The sequence below is a fragment of the Triticum urartu genome, unplaced genomic scaffold (genome assembly GCF_003073215.2).
Source record: "Triticum urartu cultivar G1812 unplaced genomic scaffold, Tu2.1 TuUngrouped_contig_5627, whole genome shotgun sequence".
In the NCBI taxonomy this organism is placed as follows: domain Eukaryota; kingdom Viridiplantae; phylum Streptophyta; class Magnoliopsida; order Poales; family Poaceae; genus Triticum; species Triticum urartu.
In genome coordinates, this window is record NW_024116317.1 from 1 (window position 1) to 6,795 (window position 6,795).

The 6,795-nt window shown below is 51.5% G+C and overlaps 1 long non-coding RNA gene across 1 annotated transcript; it reads left to right on the plus strand.

Moving 5' to 3' along the window:
- Positions 1-297: 297 nt before the first annotated feature.
- On the plus strand, positions 298-5,799 carry LOC125529474. Its single transcript, XR_007292629.1, has 3 exons — positions 298-446; positions 3,943-4,058; positions 4,150-5,799. It is a non-coding gene; the product is annotated as an uncharacterized LOC125529474 (long non-coding RNA).
- The last annotated feature ends 996 nt before the right edge of the window (positions 5,800-6,795 follow it).

The window sequence follows — 6,795 nt, forward strand, 5'->3', positions numbered from 1 at the left end:
GCGGTGCCTGTCGCGTTCTTGTGGGGGGGGGGGGGGGGGTTAAGGAGTATTAGTATTGGTCTAGGAGTCCTTATTAGTCTATGTTTAGTTTCCTTACACCTCAAGTCATGTGTAATATATATGCCCCTTGGGCCTTCAATAAAGTTAAGTTGCTTTCCTAACAGCTAGCACAGGTGGGGTCTAGGACCTCTAGGTAGAAGCACAATGTAACACAATATTTGTGCTTTTAGATAAGCATGGATATCTTCGTATACTCTGGTTAACTGTTTTTATGGCTAGTCTGAGTTTCTTCTATTGATTGTGTTTTTTTTGTCTACAGGTGTTAAAAAACAAGCCAGACTTTCGTCGGAAGCCTTGGGCAAACATTACTCCAAGTGCTAAAGATTTTGTACAGAAGTTACTAGTTAAGGATCCCCGTGCAAGACTAACTGCTGCTCAGGCATTATGTATGTAACTATTTATCAATATCGGATATGTTTTTTTTGAGAAAACACAAAAAGATTTTTGCGTTTCTTTGTATTGAAAAGATAGGGTTTATGTTACAATCCTCCTAGGAGGTACAGAACTGATGATGAAAAACGGGTAATCAGTGCACGTCCCAAGTCTGGGGGATGATATCGCGAAGGCCAGCAGCTCCCGCCTTGGCCCAGAGCGACGCCTCTTCCTTGATCTTCACAACAAGGTCTTGCGCTGAAGGCAGGGCGCCCTCAAAGACGCAACTGTTGCGGTGTTTCCAGATCATCCAGGGGGTTAACAAGGCCATGGAGGCCAGGCCTTTGCGCATGGACTGCGGTGTCCCCTGCCTGGCAGTGTGCCACCAGCCCAGGAGGGAAGGTTCATGGCGTGGTGGCGTGCATGGCATGCTTAGCCAAGCGATGATGTCATGCCAAACTTGCCTGGAGAAGGGGCATCGAAGTAGCAGATGGTCCATCGTCTCGGGGTCCCGGCAGCACAGGAGGCAAGGGTCGTGGTGCTGCAGCCCACGGCGTGCCAAGCGGTCGGTGGTCCAGCACCGGTCCTGGTCGGTGAGCCAGTGGAAGAAGCGTACCTGGGGTGGTGCCCAACTCTTCCATATGAATTTCCAGGACTCGCTGTGGATTGATCCCTGGAAGGTAGCCTTGTAGCAGGACTTCGCAGTGTATGATCTGCTCGTGGTCCACTTCCAGAGGAGTTGGTCAGGTTCCTCGGTCAGGGTAGTGCGCTCCAAGGTACTCCAGAGGTGTATGTATTGGCCAATCTCATGGATACCTAGTGTGCCCTCGATGTCGCGTGCCAAAGCATTGGCGTGGAGCCCCTCCGCGACAGTCCGTGCCTTTCTCTTGCGCTTGGGGATGCAGGCGTGGAGCTGTGGTGCAATCTCGCTGATGGAGCGGCCATTGATCCACCGGTCATCCCAGAATAGGGTTGTATGGCTGTTGCCCAGGACCGTCTCAGTGCAGGCGAAGAACAGTGCCCGCTCGTCCGCAGAGAACTGCGAGCCAAGGCTGCTCCATGCCCTGGTTTGGTCAGTGCGGCTCAGCCATAACCATCGAAGGCGCAACGCCAACCCGGTGTGCTCCAGGTCTGGAATTCCGAGGCCTCCGAGCTCGATGGGGCGACATGTCCGGCGCCAGTTGACATGGCAGTTGCCGCCATTGGCCGCCTCATGGCCAGCCCACAAGAACCCTAGTTCAATCTTCTCAAGCTGCTTGATGGTTTTTATAGGTGGCGTGAAGACCAGCAGCTGGTGGATGGGGATTGCGCAGAGGACAGATTTCACCGTCGCGAGGCGCCTTGCCTTGTTCATGAGCCTCGCTTTCCAGGATGGCAGCTGGCCCCGCACCTTGTCCACGAGTGGTTGCAGTTGCGCGGCAGTGGGTCGCCGAACCGTGAGGGGAATTCCCAGGTAGGTGATGGGGAGCTCGGCCATGGGGCAGCCGAGCAGCTGGACTGCTGCGGTTGCGGCGTCGCTGTCGCAGTGAATGAGGGTAGCTGTGCTCTTGGTGTAGTTGACGTGGAGTCCGGATGCGCGGCCAAATAGTTGGAGGATTTCCTTGACCGTGACGATCTCGGTGGGCGATGGATGACAAAACAGCACAACATCATCTGCGTACAGCGAGATGGCTGGGCCGCCGTGGGTTGAGTTGCTGTAGTATCCCAAGTGAGGTTGCCCGATTGATGAGCCAGCCGAGGACGTCGACGGCAAAGGACAAAGAGCTGCGGGGACAGCGGGTCGCCTTGCCGGAAGCCGCAGCGGTGCCAGACCGGGGGCCCTGGAGCGCCATTGATGAGCACCCGAGTGCTCGCCGAGGATAGCAATATGGCCAGCCACTCCCAGAAGCGCGCGCCAAAACCGTAGCGTTGCAGGACCTCGAGGACGAACGACCAAGAGATCGAGTCGAAAGCTTTTGCCAGGCCAAGCTTGAGGAGGGCTCTTGGTGTCTTAAGTTGGTGGAGCAGGCGTACTGATTGCTTGACCAGAATGAAGTTATCATGAAGGCTGCGCCCGGGGATAAACGCGTTCTAGTTGTTGCTGACGAGGCGATCCAGCTTTGGGTCGAGGCGTAGCGAGAGAAGTTTCGCGAACACCTTGGCGACGAGGTGGATGAGGCTTATGGGCCCGTAGTCCCCGAAGCTGGCCGTCGGCGCGCTTGAGGAGCAGGGCGAGCAGTGCCTAGTTGAGGCGGGGGGGGGCCCCCCCGCCCCCCGCGTCGACCTGCGCATGTCGTAGAGCTGCTGGAATACGTCCGCGAAATCCTGCCGCACCGTGGGCCAGCATGCCTTGATGAACTCAGCCGTGAAGCCGTCAGGACCGGGCGCCTTGTGCGCGGGCAGCCGTTGGACGGCGTGCCAATCTCCTCGGCACCGAAAGGCGCCTCAAGGTCGAGAAGGTCATCGGCTGGCTCGATGAGGTCGTCAAGGTTCAGCGAGCAGTCGCGGTCGACGGCGGTGCCCAGCAAGGCGTCGAAGTGGGCGAAGGCCGCGTCTGCGATGTCATCGTGGTCGAAGAGCACACGGTCATCCATGGTGATAGCGTGGATCGTGTTCTTCTGCCGATGGTAGGTGCTCCGCCGGTGGAAGAAGGAGCTGTTCGCGTCTCCGTCCTTCAGCACGGCAATACGTGCCCGTTGGCGAGCAATGGTACGTTCCAGGGAGGCAAGCCCAAGGTAGGATATCTTCAGTTGGGAGTGTAGCCATCGTTCATCAGGGTGAGGGCCCTGTCCTCTTGCGCCTTGTCAAATCTCAAGATCAGCTCCCGCGAGACTGCGAGCTTGAGGCGGATGCCACCGACTGTGCGGGCGCTCCAGCTCGTGAGCGCACGGGCTGTGGCCTGGAGGCGCAACACCTGTTACTTGAGCTCAATCATGTGAACTCTCTTGATTGCTGGATACTTTCGTATGAATCATATTCAAGAGGACATACGGATAATACCCTTAGACCAATTAAGAAGTAATGGGGGGATTCCACCTTGTCAAACTCTTATTCAGCAGTCATGATTGCATCGAAAGATGGCATTGGTACTGTTAGTTAATTCCTGTATTTCATAACTTCTGGTGGTGGTGTTTGTGTGTGTGTGTGTGTTGGGGGGGGGGGGGGGGGTGTTAGTTTTCTAACTTCATCATTTTGGGTTACGATGTCGTGCAATCAGCTAGTTGCACATCCAGTGCTATTGGATTCTTACTATTGTGTTCGCTTTTGATTGTTGTTGTTTTTGTACTTATTTGGTAGCACTGGTCTATGCATGTATAAAATAGCATGATTATATTTTCTTTTTATGTAGAAGTAGCTTTTGCTGATTATCATGATTAGATATGGTCGATGTAGGACCAACATGTAATTCGTTAATGACTCAGCACATGAATTGAACCTCTCTGGTTGCGATAAAATACAAACATGCTATTTCATACCTTGGTATATACCATAATGTTTATTTGTTTACTGTGCTAATTTTCTGTTCTTCAGCACATGAATGGGTCAGAGAAGGAGGGCAGGCATCTGAAATACCCCTGGACATATCAGTATTGCATAATATGCGACAGTTTGTGAAATACAGTCGTTTCAAACAGTTTGCTTTAAGGGTAAGTTGGGATGCCAGATTAGTCTGAGATATTGTGCATGACTCTGGAAGGCGTGACACAAACAACTCAGATGAATTTCTACAACTTGTAGGCATTAGCATCTACATTAAATCCAGAAGAACTGTCTGATCTTCGTGACCAGTTCAATGCCATTGATATTGACAAGAGTGGAACGATTAGCCTGGAAGAACTGAAGCAGGTAGATATTGTTGGTATTTTTTGCTTCATTAGTTGACTGTTTTACTAATATCTTTTCTTCCTACTTATAAAGGTTGGAGTTGGTGGGCGAGTTCATGTAGGACCAACACAAATAAACAAATGCACTTTTACACACATGGGACTAGAACCTTCGAAGAGATATAAATAAACAAATGCACTTTTACTCACATGTCAGACCTACCACAAATAAACAAATACACTATACTAATTTAATGTGAGCACCAGTCTTGTGAGAAACACAAGTAGCAAATGCAGAAATGTGACTCGAACTCAAAATCATGCTCTTGGTTTTAGTTTCTCTTCCCATCCAATTTCTTCCAATTATACATCAACTGCAGAGAGATCTTTCGTCATATTTGTGCTCTCTTTTGATCTTGAATAGTGCAACAGCAGCAAGACACCAATGCCTTTTGATGATCTCCTAAGAGCATCTCCAATAGCTGCCCTATAATAGGGCATAATCGATTTTTAGGGCATTTGGGTACAAAATCGCTGCTCCAACAGCTGCCCTTGTTGTAAAATTTGCTCGAAATTCTTTTGGACAGCCCAAAAAAACAGCACCAAGTGCTGCAAATATAAAGCACTTCGGCTGCTGCCACAAAACGGAACGAGTTGCGCGTGCAGCCCCAACCGCCAATTAAAGTTCCTCCAGTCGCACACTCCTCTCGGCCCCCTCTTTCCCGCCGCCGTTGCCAGCTGATTCCGGCTAGATCCGACGCCTCACCGCCCCCTCACCGGCCCGGCTCCCCCTCAGCTTCCCCTACCGATTCCCCTCCGCCACCGGCCATCCCCGCCACCCCGGCGAGCTCCTCCGCCTGCGCTCCCCCTGCGCGTGGCGCGGGAGCATGCGTGAATCAATCCCGTCGGCTGTGCCCGCGAGCACCCGTCCGCTGCGGTGCAGCAGAAAGTCCCCGTGCAGCCAATGCCCTTCTGCCACATCCCCCGATGCAGCGGCCTCACGCCACGCACGGCGGAGGCCTTGCACGCCGACATTGTCCGCGTAAGCTGCAGGTGGAGTAGCAAGTTGTGCGGCTCGCACTCGTCCATGTGGCCGCATGAGCTGCAGGTGAAGCTGCAGATTTGTCTTAGGCGGTGACCGCGGCGAGCTCCAGCTCCCCTCCGCCCACGTGGATCCAGCTCCAGGCTGCAGCAGCACCAACGCCGACACGTCTGGCGGCCTCCGACGAGGTGTGGCTGCACGAGAAGATGCGTTGACCGCTGATCTCGTTTTGCCTTCTCCCAATCTGAAGCAACACTGATTCAGGTCATGCAGAATCAAATGAGCTGATTCATCAACGCTGATTCAGTTCGTCAAATTATTGCTACACCAAGTAGGAGATAACCTGGCAGCTAATCCCTCTAGCTTGTCGTCAGATGCCAATCACATGTGGCTTAATCAAGAGGACGGCAATTGTATAAATTGTCGCCAAGGAATACAAGGTACTGAATGTGATCCACCTCCTCATCCATCGAGCTGATAAGTAGTAGTTAATCGGGGTGAATAAAACTAGTGAATTTTATGTGCCCAAGAAAAACACATTTGCACTCCCTCCGTCCCGAATTAATTGTCTTAGATTTGTCTAGATACAGATGTATCTAGACACGTTTTAGTGTTAGGTACATCTGTATATCTAGACAAATCTAAGACAACTAATTTGGGATGGAGGTAATACATAATTTGGAGATCGACTGCCCGCATTTGATCTCACTATGGAACTATGCAGATATGTACATTTGAAGTTCAATCTTCAGTTTGGATGTTTCGATTGCCCTATTTTAGGGCAGCTGTTGGAGACACTCACTTTCTCGTGCCCTATAAAGCACTTTTTTGTGCCCTAAATTTTACTCCAAGCACTTTTTGGTGCCCTAAATTTTACTCCAAAGAACTAGCCATGGACAGTGGTGCGTGGAAGCTTGCTATCCATGTGCCAGAACCATGAGTTGGTTGCGAGATCTTGTGGGTTTCACGTCTAGCCTATCCCGACTTGTTTGGGACTACATGCTTTGTTGTTGTTGTTGTATATGAGCTATCGGTGATGCTCTAAGCCGATGGTCTAAGAGCATCTCCAGCCGTTGGCCCCCCCCCAGGACGCATAAAAATCGCCCCCTGGGGGCGAGCCGGCGATACAATCGGCGCTGGGGGCGGTTTTGCGCCCAGTCGTCGCCCCTAGGCGCCGAAATTGGCCCTCTTTGCAGCCCCATTTCGGCGAATAAAGGGCCCATATGGGCAAGAATGGGCCCATATTCGGCGTGGTTCGCCGTGTCTCGGCGTTCAATTATCAACACAATTTTTTCTTACCACATATTTCATCATAGAAAAATCAAATACTTCAACAAAATAGTACAACAACAAATAGTTCAATACAAATTATATAGTTCCACAAATAAAAACTCGTATTTCATCACACGGTGTCCCCCTTGAGCCTCCATAGGTGCTCAATCAGATCTTTCTGCAGTTGATGATGCACCTGTGGGTCTCGGATCTCCTGACGCATACTGAGATAGGCAGTCCAAGTTG